The sequence below is a fragment of the Nothobranchius furzeri genome, chromosome 4 (genome assembly GCF_043380555.1).
Source record: "Nothobranchius furzeri strain GRZ-AD chromosome 4, NfurGRZ-RIMD1, whole genome shotgun sequence".
Lineage (NCBI taxonomy): Eukaryota > Metazoa > Chordata > Actinopteri > Cyprinodontiformes > Nothobranchiidae > Nothobranchius > Nothobranchius furzeri.
The window spans coordinates 46,311,179-46,325,185 of NC_091744.1; positions in this window are offsets into that span (position 1 = coordinate 46,311,179).

Here is a 14,007-nt window from a genome sequence, read left to right on the forward strand (position 1 = left end):
GACAAAACTTTACACAAAAGGACAAACCTCACAGCAGATGACATAGCACAACTGATAGGACTGGTAGCTAACTCCACTTACTTCACATACGATAACACAATATACAAACAACTGGAAGGCTTCGCCATGGGTAACCTGTTATCAGCCACCCTGTGCGAGTTTTTCATGGAAGACCTGGAACAAAAAGCCATAGCCACCGCCCCCCCAAACTGCAAAATAAAACTATGGAAACGCTACGTGGATGACATACTGGAAATCATACCAAAAGGTCAAACAGAAACACTAACACAACACTTAAACGATATTGACGACACGGGCAACATAAAATTCACTTATGAGTTAGAAACAGAAGGCAGCATAGCATTTATGGACATGAAAATCACCAGACAGACCGACAGGACCCTAAACATAAACACATACAGGAAACCAACACACACAGACCAATATCTATTATGGACATCAGAACACCCCACCATACACAAAATGTCAGTAATCAGAACGTTATATCACCGAGCAAACATAATAACAGAAGAGAGAGACCGTAAACAAGAGGACAAACACATACAACACGCTTTAAAGACCTGCGCATACCCGACATGGGCAATAAACAAAGGAAAACAACAAACAAAAACAGAAAGCAAAGAACAACCCAAAAAAAGAACCAGAAACCCAGAAAGACAAGAACCAAAACCAGTGATAACCCTACCATACATCAGAAGCATAACGGAAAAAATAAGAGCAACAATGAAAAAACACAACATAAACACACCAACAAAGCCATACACAACAGTTAGAAACAGACTAGTACACCCAAAAGACAAAATATCAGCTGGACAAAAATGTGAAGTCATCTACGAAATCCCATGCAAAATATGCAATAAAACATACATAGGAGAAACCGGACGCCAACTCAATACACGGACAATAGAACACAGAAAGGAGTGTGAGAAAGAGGCAAATCGTAAACACACAAGAGCAGCAAAAGAAGAAGCAGAAAGTACAATAAAAAAGTCAGCCGTAACAGATCATTGCTTAAGAGAAAACCACATAATGGACTGGGACAGCACACGGATCATAACCACCGAACAACAAAAATACAAAAGATGGATCAAGGAAGCAATCGAGATAAGGAGACGTGGATGTGGGACCATGAACAGGGACGACGGAGTTTACACGCTGGACCACGCATGGGACTGCATCGTCGGAGAGGGGAGAGCGGGCAGTAGAGGGCGACAACGTCCTCTGCTGCCCGCAGATAAACGGAGAAGGAAGTGACGCGCCACCATCAGCGTCAGCCTGAAGAAGCCGGCAGCCGTCGGCGAAACTGTAGCTACAAACAGGTAAACAAAACTGTTTCTGTGTTTAAAAAAGAACGAAAGCATGGGCTTCTCAAAACTTACCTTGTCATTCCTACTTACCTGTTCTTCCCTTCTTGGAACAGGTTTTTTGACCTGAAAGGACGAGAAGATTGTAGGTACGGCTGTGTCCTTCAGGCAAACTCTCCCCTAAAATAAAAAAAAACATAAGTACTTAATTAAAAAAAAAAGAGATTCACATATACACACATCAGACAAGGTCAGCTTCTGAAGAACACACTGGTACACCAGAGCACTGTGTATGTGTGAGTGAATGTGCTTGCGTGCATGCATGTGTGTGCATGTGTGTGTGTGTGTGTGTGTGTGTGTGTGTGTGTGTGTGTGTGTGTGTGTGTGTGTGTGTGTGTGTGTGTGTGTGTGTGTGTGTAAAAGCCATGTGTAGTGTTTGTTATTTATAAAGCATATGTTGTTGGATTTTATCCAGAATCGAGACTTTGAAAAGATATAGTTTAATTACAGTTTGATTTATTTGACATCTGTATAATGTCTATTATTTTGTTTTTTTCCCCCTAAATGCCTAACATTTTAGTTTAACATGAATATTTGTCATTCATCCCAATACATAAAGTTACACATAAAAGACTGTCCAAAAATTAATTTGTTTCTCTGAGTGATTAACCATAGAATTAGATGGAAATTAATAACGTGATTGTTTCCCATCTAAACAGCCCTAGTCACAGACAATTCAAGGGTGGGGAAGATTATCTTCTAGTTACACAGCAATGCAACGTCGGTATATTATACAGCTAATGCTTCAATTTTTAAAATCTCAACCAAAATATGAAGTAATGTGTTTGTACCCTGGAGTCCGTGGTGAAGTGATGACTCTCAAAGTGTTCACTGCACAAGCGGGAGAATGAATTGGGAGTCCAGCACTCTCTTCTTTGGTTGCTCACCCAAAGGTCAAGCCTCTCTGGATCACCTAGAGGAAAACTTCATACAAAGAACTAATTAAGTATATGGCTTTAAAATACTTACCGGAAATTACTGACTCGAGCGCACTGCAATATAAGCCTCACCCCCCCAAAAAAAGAGAGTTTATCTGATGGCATACAGACTTCTAACATCAAGCACTATCTTCCAACTCACCGAGCTGCAGTATATCTGTGGTCAGCTCAGGCTTGGGGAGAAAATATGACACGTCTTTAAATAAAGTAAACATTTATACTGCAAAGAGGAGACAACCCATAGAAGCACTGATTTGATCTCATTTCAGAGAGAAATAGAACAGGAAAGATGCACCGAATAAATAAAATTAATAACAAACTCAGGAATCTGTTGCTTCACTGTTCTGGTGCTGAAACAGGGACGAAATTTTGATTTCAGAAGTGGGGGGGACACACCAGGCTTGTGCGGATTTGGGGTGGGGGTGTTATGTAAAGACCCTTTGACACGTCACATGCCCATCTCAATAATTTTTCCATCCTCAATATATATATATATATATATATATATATATATCAAAGTTAAAAAATGTACAACTCTATTATCATTAATATTTATTATCATTATTGAAGTGCAGTTTTGGCTGTTGACAATGAATAGGCCATTGTATTTATTGTTTTGGGTCTTTTTTTATTGTTTTTGGTGCAACATTTTCTAACAGGGAGTGAGATTCTTTTTTTTATTTAATTTTTGTTTGTTATTTTTATTCATTTAGAAGTTCTGGTTCTGGACATTTCAATGTTAAATGAAGGTTTATTTGTTGCATTTTAAAGGGTGTACTTGCATTATTATGACATATTAACATTATATTAGTGGTTATTTTGGTCTAGATAATGTTGACAATGATATTGTTTATCATCAACAATTTTTTTGGACAAAATATCATCCAGCAAAATTTGTTACTTTCCCAGGCCTAGTCAAAAGTATAAAAAGTATTTATACATAAACGGTCCCTCCTGAGATCTGGCCGTTATTTCATTTGCTGTGTTAGAGGACATGCTGAACTAATGTTTTACACATGATCATCACCCTAACATTTGTCAAAATGATCAATTTTATGTCTATCGTATCTTCATTATTTCAACCTCACCTGTGAGCCTCCAGCCTCTGCTCCATCTCCTCCAGGCTCTCGTCCTCCATCTCCTACAGCCTCTCCTGCTGTACCTTCACCGGTCTCTCCTCCTGCATCTCTGTCAGTCACCTGAAAAAAAGATGCATGAACTATAAACAGTGGGAGATTTTGGAATGGAACAAACAGAAATATTTACAGGATGGTTCTAGTATGATTCACAATTATTATTAATATAATGTGTAAATTATTCATTACCAATTTGAGTGTATAAAAACATATTAAATATGTTTTTTCCCTTAAAAGTGTTTAAACAGTTGTTGCATTTCAACACACAAAAAATAAATGGAAAAAATAAGATAAATCTAATGAAAAGTGTACATCTTTGACATTAAGCTTAAAAAAATCTGTTGACGATGATACTGTTCATTTTTCAGAGCTTTTTAATGTGAAAATATGCATTGCAATAGATAAGTTTACAATAAAGTTAAATGATAAAAGTTTTGAAGTTACACTTCTACTACTACTACTACTAGTAATAATAATTATGATGATAATAGTAATAATAAAAACATAATAATTATAATAATACGAATAAATTGTGTCTGAGGAGTCAGTTATGTGGAGGAGATTAGTTTGTAAAAGTTAGTTTTGAGTATGTTTGTGAAGGAGGAGGTGAGTCTGAGCTTAATGCAGGGGTGTCACATGTTCCAACTTACGTTTTGACTTTGAAAGAAGTCTCTTATATCCACTTTCGTTTCTTGACATGCTGCCGCCTGGCTGTGCATAACTACCAAACACTCACAAATGAACACTTATTCAAATGTTATATAATGGAAGCTGAGCTGAGCTCTGATATTACACAGCGTCTAGTTGACGATGTGACTCAGTACCGGTGTTCCCTAGCGGCTCCAAACTAGCTAAACAACGTGAGCACGTTCTGTTTACTACTTGGAGTGACAGCAGCAACAGCCAATAATACGTTAGCAATTATCAGCAGAGCCAATAGATTAGCTTTTGGGTGGGTCTAATAGGAAACCGGTTTCCGTTTCGGTCCTAGTGCTCAATCAAATCCATTTAATGGAGCGTAACATTGTTTTTGGACGGAAAAAAGTGAAGGGGACCGAAACTGCCTTTTGAAAAAGTGGGGGGGACATGTCCCACCCGTCCCCCCCCAAAATTACGTCCCAGTGCTGAAAATATCACTAATGCGGATAAAAGGAGATACACAGATGAATGCACCTCTTAATTATTATATGGAGTCTACATTTACTGCAGCTGGCAGAAGCAGACACTTTTTCTATTGATACACGGAATTTACAGAATCATTTTAAATTTTAATAGGGGAAGACAGAAGGGAGCGGTAAAATACAGGGGGTCCCCAGCAAAATAAAACTTTACGAGTCTGATGAAACCATAGGATGAAACTAGCTAGTGATGTTCTTTCAGTAGGCCCAGTGGCAGCTACAACGGCCCAGTGGCTGTGCTTGGTCAATGTTATCGAGCTCAGTCCGGCTCGGCCGTGAATGAGCCGACATCCTGCTCTGCTTAAGAAGAAGTGTTATTTTCCGCTTCAGAAGAAGCTTCCGTGTTTTTACGCTTTCTCAGAGACATGTCACGTCGCTAAGTTGTTAGCGCCGCGCGCTAACACGTCAATAGTGCAGCGTAGCCTGCTGGAGGTTTTAAGGGTTCAGATGAAAACACCCTACCACTCAGGCTGCTTACACATCGATATTAAGTTGTCGCTGTTGCACTCACGCCGTAATACAGCATTAGATGCGGTTAAAGTCAGACATGAAAAACTCCACGAGCAGTCAGACCGCGCAGCAGCTAGACGCAGCAAGTAGGCGCCGCATCGGTCAGGCTGCCCGGCCTGACCGCTGGGGATTACCGGATGGAAGAATGGACACAGAAGTCTCCCTCTTAGTGCTCCGTCATATTTCAACCCATTTTTATCTTAAATGCACTGGGTTTTACCCATGGTTTTACCCTATTACCCATCTAAATATGCCCTATTAATTATTTTACCGTATTTTACATTTAAATTTCATGGTTAAACAGTACATGCTACATGTTAAACTGATAGTTAGCTAGCTACTTCGGTAAACTCAGCTAGTTTAAAGGCGGCAGTGACATAAAATACGAATATAGATTTTAACTTACCGAAAAAAATGAAGTGGAGACTCCTTGGACGCTCTATTAGTGCAATTAATACCACTGCAAGACATTTTGTCCATCAATTGCACCAATAATATCCAAAACAGAATTCACAAGCACAGAGACTCAAAATCCCGAAACAGTTTCCAGGAGAGACCGAGGCTGTACTGAGGCCTTTCCACGGAGCTAGCTCTGTGGTCACGTAGGTCTGAGGCGGCGGTCACGTGTGTCGGATGCTCATTAATTATACAGAATTTTAGGCTTTCAATACACTTAAACAGAAGAGTGAGAAAAAAATTCACCCCCCCTCAGAGTTGTCATGAGTATAAACTAGATAATTTAGACAAAAAACATGTTTTGGAACCAGGCTGTAAACATGTTTATTTCTGCTGTGAAATCGGCATTTTTAACATTGGAGTCAATGAGGATTTGCTCGCTTCTGGCACCAGCCCCTAGCGGATGAGGGTGGAACTGCAATTTTTCTTACTTCCGGGATGGGACCATTTTTAGAGGGGCATTGTGGGGGCTTGCTTCAGACCATCTCTAAACTTCCGTTCATCTCCAAGATCTTGGAAAAGGTTGTGGCTAAACAACTCACAGCTGCTCTTGATGAACATAACATCTATGATAGCTTCCAGTCAGGTTTTCGTAGAGCTCATTCTACTGAAACAGCTCTTCTGAGGGTCTCTAATGACCTTCTGATTCACAGTGATGCAGGGGACTGTTCTGTTCGGTCCTGCTGGACCTGACTGCAGCCTTTGACACTGTTGACCATCACCTGCTACTGGAGAGGCTGAGAGACTGGGTAGGCCTATCAGAATCTGCTCTGGAGTGGTTCTCCTCTTATCTCTCTGAGCGCTCCTTTTCTGTGGCCGTCTCCAAGTTTAGGTCCTCCACCACCTCTTTTACCCATGGTGTCCCACAAGGTTCTGTGCTGGGGCCTCTGCTCTTCCTCCTCTATCTGCTTCCTCTTCAGCACATCCTGAGCTCCTTCAAAGGAATCTCTGACCATCTTTATGCAGATGACATCCAACTGTACATCTCCTTTAAGCCCCATGAGATGTCTAAGCTGCAGCTGTTACACACCTGCTTAGACTCTATCAAAACCTGGATGGCTGGGAACTTTCTTCAGCTGAATGAAGATAAGACTGAGATCCTCATCTGTGCCCCAGACAAGCTGGTTCCCAAAGTCAGAGACTCTCTTGGTCAGCTTGCTTCTCACACCAAACCTTCTGTCAGGAATCATGGTGTGACCTTTGACCCAGCTCTCACCCTGGATTCTCATGTCAGTTCTCTTGTTCGCTCTTCCTTCTTCCATCTCAGGAACATTGCTAAGCTGAGTCCCATTCTGTCTCGCTCTGAACTTGAGACAGTTCTCCACAGGGCCGGAGTGGGACACATTTTCAGCCCTGGAGTTTCAGACCCCAGACCGGCCCACTTAACGAATTATTATTAAAATCATGTTAGAACTTTATATGTATAGTCTACAAAAGCACACTACTCAGTAAAGCCTTGTAATTGTAAAGCAAGAAAGAGTTGAAAGAGTTGAGTTGCTTTACAAGAAAGAGCAACTCTTTCTTGTAAAGCAAGAAAGAGTTGCTTTACAATGTAGGTTTATTTGAACATCAGTGCACATCTCCAACATTGTTCTTTACAACACATTCTCTAACAATATAACAATCTACATTCTGTTCAAACAGCTGTTCTGAGATTTTCAAACCTTTAAAATGAAATGACTCAGCACTCCCTTTCACAATTTTTCCAGTTTCCCTAGACTCACCTGCACACAATTAAAATAATCATCTGTAAAGCTTTAGCACATTTGATATGGAAAACACATCTTTGTAACCAATTAAAATATTTTCTATGGCAAAATATGCAGGCTTATTTAATTTTACTTTAATTCTAATAGCGATCTGTTGTGGGCTTTGTGCATTTACTAACAGAAATACATCAGGTCACTACTATTATTTGGACATTAAAATTATTATAATGAAACTGATGTTTGCTTGTTTGCACATGAGTTGGCTCACCTTCTATCCCAACAGGAGCAATACCCTCACTGCTGGCTCCTGGCTCTTCTTCTGACACTACATTGTGTGAAAATTGTCACAATTCAGCATTCATTTTCCTTTTTTACACGCTTTCTGATCAATGCTGAATCATCTAGCATTTTAGAACACTTTCATATAGAGCCAGGATAGTTTTCATCATATAAATTTTAATAATATTCAGTTCACTGACTCAATAAGTAATCCTACCTGTACATGCCCGCTCTGGAATTGTGGGTTTCTGCCTGGTGCTTATTAGGCCTACTGGATCTTGTGTTTGACTCTGACAAGACAGTTTGGTGGCATCAGTCACATCATACTGTAAATTATATTACATAACGTTATGTCATGATGCCATATAATTCATTATTGATGCTTAATTAACTTGAATGGTGATTTGCAGCCGGTAAAGTTTAACACCTTGACTTGCCTTACCCGTTTTATCTTCATTTGAAGTTAAAGACCGCGAGCTTGTTTGAGAAAAAAAGGTGCTCATTTTTGCACATTTAGCTGCATCCAGGGCCAGATTAAGACTTCGTTGTACCCTGGGCAACAATATTCAAGGGCCCCATCATCACGACCCAAGGATCACCATAATATGGTCACATACAGAATATTTTACTGTAATATGCAGTAAATATACTCAATGCTTGAATGCCTGACATCACGTAACCCGCTCAGGGTAACCTTTGACCCACCTTGTGTGGACTGACCAATGAGGAGAGGGTCTTAACTTGAGGCCCTCTCTTCATTGGTCAGTCTGCATGAGACTGACTCTCAACTGACGTTCAAAGTCATAGGCAGCGAAGCGTCTCTGTGCAGCGCAAAAGCCCGGGTGGACAGTTTGTTTAGTACAGGGTGATCATATTTCCATTTCCAAACGAGAGGACAGGGGACCTGTGCCTATGATGTCACACTATGGCAACGCCACACAAACCACGCTGGGACCCATTTTTTTGTAAGAACTAAATTAATATCAGATTCTGCCAATAAAAGGGCTCTAAAACAATTCATATGTAAATATTTAGCATATGTATTGCAAAATCTCATTTTTCTGCTTTAGTGCTGCAACAAGGTTTTAATAATAATAAATTATTATACCTTTTGTTTTACTTCAGCATTGGTAAGCTTCCTGTGCACAGGTGATTAAGGATGCTTGTTTCAGCTGTGAGATTAGACGATAGGATCAATGAAAAAATAAGTTGTCCCACACTCCATGGAAACTTTCAGAGAATCCACAAATAGTGGCTTTCAAATGGTTTTGTTTCTTTTTGCAAGTTTAGAAAAGCAGCAGATGAGACGGCATGTCTGATAATTTAGTTTTTCATCTGATAATATTAGAACATGTCAGTAATGTCTGAGGGGCTTTTATAAACACTGTATAACTAACAATACTGGAGAGGGTAACAATTACACAGAGGCTTCTGGGGAGCCCAGTTATGGGGTGGGGGGGGGGGGGTCATTTTGCCTTGGCCCCCAAAATGTCTTGAAACGGCCCTGGGTGTGTGACTGAGTTTTGAAGGTGATTTGAATTGTATCAGATGTGTAAATATGACATGTGTATAACTTATTGTTTTATACAGGTAAAAACGTGTAGTGGAGATAAATCTAGCTACATTTTACTTTACACTTAGTTTTGTTTTCTTGTTTTTATTTAACTATTTTCCTGTCCTGTCTGTCTCTCATCTTCCTGCGTCTCCTCTAAACTCTCCAGAAAAAACTGCTGCCAGGATTCTTACTTTTTCACCTCATCAGTTACTTTTGAGCAGATCAAATGGATCCCCTGACCGCAAAGCGGAGTGCGCCTTTCAATGCTGCGTCAGTGAGGTGAAATCACCGCAGCACCGCGCAGCACAGGTGATGAGCTGCGCAGCAGCAGAGCGCTTCAGGCACAAATAAGACAGAAAATAGAGAATATGTGCGGACATGAACGATCGTGTGCTAATTATAGTTTTTTGGTTGCGCCACTTTGAGAATGGACCGTGCGCTGGACGCAGCTGCCTGGAGCGCTGCGCAAGAACGGGCTGTGCCGCTCTCTGTGCTCTCTGCTCAGAAGAGTCCATAAATGATGTAATATAGATAGAAAACTTGTTTCCGGCTCCCCTGGATGTGTAAGATACAGCTCCCCCATAATTCGATCCCTGCTCCTGGATGAAAAGCCGGACATTTTCATCAATACGACCGCGGACCCCCAGTCCGGACGCCCGGACAGAGAGTGAAAAGTGGACATGTCCGGGGAAAACCGGACATACGGTCACCCTAGTTTAATATAATGCGGGAGATTACAGACATGCCTAAAGTATTTTGCTCGTGCGCTTGCTGCCCTGGGCCCCTTAGAGTTCGTGGGCCCTGGTCAATTGCCCAGTTGCCCATATGGTTAATCCGGCCTTGGCTGCACCTGTTTCCAATGCTTTCCTCTTTTTAATTCTTGCCTTCTCCGCGCCACCCTTGCTCTTTCTACTTTCCATCTTTCCGTCAACTGCGTGGTCACGTGGTGCGCACAGGCGCATACGGGGGAAAAAACGAGCTGCAGCCTGCAGGTAGAGCCAGCCAGAGACAGCCGGGAGGAGCGTATGTGATCAGCCCGGCGGCCTCAGTGCCATGACTGAACACCGGCACCAAAAAATAAAAATAAAATGATAAAAAACAAAAACGAGAGCACCGGCCCCATGCGGCCCAAACATCGCGCGGCCCACCGGGAATTCTCCAGACCCTCCCGATTAGCCACTCCGGGCCTGGTTCTCCACACCTTCATCTCCTCACGCTTAGACTACTGTAACTCTCTTTTCACGTGTCTGAGCAGAACCTCCCTGAACCGTCTACAGGTGGTTCAGAATGCCTGTGCTCGGCTTCTGACCAAGTCCTCCAAACACACCCACATCACCCCGCTTCTCCTCCAGCTTCACTGGCTGCCAGTCAACTTCAGGGTTCATTTCAAGATCCTGGTTCTGGTCTATAGGGCCCTACATGGACAAGCACCATCTTACATTGGTGATCTTCTTAGTCCCTACACCCAGAGCCGGATTAACGCAAAGGCAAAGTAGGCACGTGCCTAGGACCTGATTGGCTGGATGGGGCCCAGACAGAGGAACAAAATTATAAATAAATAAATTAAAAATTAAATGTACAAATGTCCTATGATAGAATTTGTAGCTAGGACTCCTATCTACAATTTGTTTCAATAATTTATCAATTAACTAAAAATAGTGACAATGTTTATCTTAACCATAGACCGTTTCATTGGCTACGTCACACCTCTGGGGTCCACGGACAAGTATACACGTCTTTTGAACAGGTCTGATTTGGGACGCTGTAGCAGCAAGACTCCGCCTCCCTGAGTTTCGGTTTCAATTCAGCTTTAAAAAGAAGATTATAAACTACACCCCAGTTTTTAAATTTTGTTAATAGGCAACGTAAAAGCGGAGTTATACTAAACTAAAAAATGACCTATTTTTAGACAATCTGATAACTTGTCAAAACAGCAGTTTAGTAATCTGTGAGCGGAAATGTGCTTGTGAACATTAAAAACCCACAAAAACACGAGATCCTTTTGCTGTTGGTGGACGTCTCACATATTCAGTTGATAAAAAGCATCATTATGTAGCTGAGAGAGAGAAAGGAAGGCTGCACGAGTAAAGAGATGTGCGCAAAAAGGAGCCGCTTCGTGGGGAAAGGAGTGGCGCGAACGGAGTAACAACAAACAATTAGACAGATATTGACGGTAAACTTTGTATTATGGAGCGATCCGGACAGATATATTGTCTCTGCAGTTTAGTAGGCTTTTATTAGGCTTATATAAAGGATGATGAGAAGGATAAATGTCCACCAGGCAGTTCAGATAGTACGGCTGTTTTTTTTTTACTGGAAGCAGAGAAAGTGGACGGAGACTCGCTGAGGCAAACAACGAGGATGTTGATGATGATGTGGCAGATCCATCCTTCCTCATAGAAGAGTTGGGTCATGATGAGGTAGAGGATGAAGGCAGAGATCCAGCTCCTCGGAGATCCAACAAGAGGAGTGGGCGGCGCCGCGCAGCTGTCAGATCTCGGCGTGAGACGGAGCCACTCTTCTCTCTCCAAAATATATGTACATTATTGCCAAATTAAGAAAATAAGTATAAATTCAGATAGTCCAGGTTGTCCTGAAATTAATGATACCCCATAAGGCAATATTTATTGTTTTTATTAGAAAATACAAAAGAAAAACCAAAATGAGTCAAAAACGGTGATTTACACTCTGGATCCCAGAGGGCTAATAATTTTTTAAAATTAGTTATTTGCTATATTTAGTCATATTTTTTATAAATGTACAGTCTAGATTACCAGTCTAAATGATAAAAAAAAACATTCGTCATAAATGTTTGTTGGTTTCACAGTAAAATAAACAACTTTTTTCCTATTCAGATTTTATGTTTTTGAGTGATTTAAGGTCTAATATGCAACCCCTTTATGTCCAAATATAAAAAATAGGTATAGATTCATAAAGTCCAGGTTGTGCTGAAAAGATTGATACCACATAAGGCAGTGGTTATGGTTTTTATTTTGGAAATACAAAGGAAAACTCACGGCAAATTACACCCTGGACCCCAGAGGGTTAAGGCGCCACCCAATTAAGGACGTCAGAGAAGCGGTCAGAGTTAGAGCGGGACACAACAAAGCTAGCAGGTGTTTTTGAGTAGGCTAACTTTCACGATGCTTTCGGGTGTGGCAACACGTAAAAAAAAATGAAGAGGAACTAAAGAAGAGACAGCGGGGGGGGGGGGGGGGTGCTTTACAGAAGTTTCTGTCGGGCTGCTCGGGCAGCCGTCCGACAGCTGTGAACATGCTCGAGTCAGCAGAGCCAGAGGCCGGGCCCAAGTCAGACCCGGAGGAGACAACCCAAAGACGCAGTGGAAGATGCGGCGGAAGACGATGTAGCGCCAACGCCGTCAACATCAGCGCCTTCACAGAAGGACAAACTGGAAGAACAGCAGCCAGCCAGAAGTGAGCCCAATATAGTCTTACAGGAGCCTCTAGACCCAGACAGGGTATTAACAACTAGCTACCCATCTGATCCTGCAAAGTGGTACCAAACTGATGAGTACTTTGCACTAAACTATCCCTCTCAAAATATTGGATATTCTTCTGCATCACTGAGGAAATCTGGAGACATAGACTGAAGCTTAACCAAGGAACATTTCTTTAGACGTGTTTCTGCTGTGATTGAGGCATGTGATGCTGGAAGGCTGAAGATTATCCCGGAGTAGATAATGCTAAATGGTTTCCTTGGTAAGTGTTGCTGGTTTTATTAATTATTTGTCAAATAATTTTATTAATGTTCAAATAGCAAAACAATAAGTTCACACTCAGAAAATTGACAGAATTTCTGATTCAGCAGAGGCAACAGCCTACAACACATGACTTATTTTGGCTTACAAACAACCAATTTGTAACCAAAAACTAGGCTATGTAAAATGTGAATGAACTTTTATAAGTAAATTTTGTAAGTTTCAGATTTCAATTCATTACATAACATCGATGGGGTGGGTGGGTGGGGGGGGGGGCTAAAAATGCAGCCTGCCTAGTGTAGTCCATTTATTTAATCCAGCTCTGCCTACACCCCCAGCAGGTCCCTGAGGTCCAGTGATCAAAGCCTACTGGTTGTGCAGCACCAGGCTAAAGGTCAAAGGTGACAGATCATATGCTGCTGTGGCCCCCAGACTCTGGACCTCTCTCCCCCTGAGCCTGAGATCAGTGGACTCAGTGGTCTCCTTTAAAAAGCAGCTGAAGACTCACTTGTTCAAGCTGGCTTTTGTATTACCTTCTTCACCCCCCCCCCCCCCCCTTTATTCTGCTCTCCCCACCTATTCCACCTTCCTCAGGATCCACTGATTTCCCTCTTTCCTATTCATTCTCTCTTTCTTAACATTTTTTCTTTTAATCACAATTGCTTATTCTTGCTCATTTTAAATATATTTTTAAACATTTTCGAAATGCTTTATTATATTTTTACAATTTTTTATTTTTTGTTTTTGGTTTTTGTGAAGCGCCTCGTGATTTTTATCTTGAGAGGCGCTAAAGAAATTATATTTTCTTCTTCTTCTTCTATTTTGAAGGGCAGGTTGCAGCGTGACTCATGATCCGCTACAGCCAACCGGGTAGTTCCTTCACTTTGGCGCTGCGGAGGAAGAGATGCAGACACTCACTGCGGAGCTGCTGCGTAAGTAAGACATAAAAATATATTAAATACCAACCTAGAAGTCCACATAAAGCCATTTTGAGACTCTGGAGAAGGTATATCTGTTTCCTGACCTGCTGTGCCTTGGTGATGTTGTGAACATAACTGAATGGGACTTGGCCATTATGGTTTGGACCGGGAAATGCTGAGCTAGAACCGGAGTTGGATTTCCTAAGGGGAAAACAAGATGGCG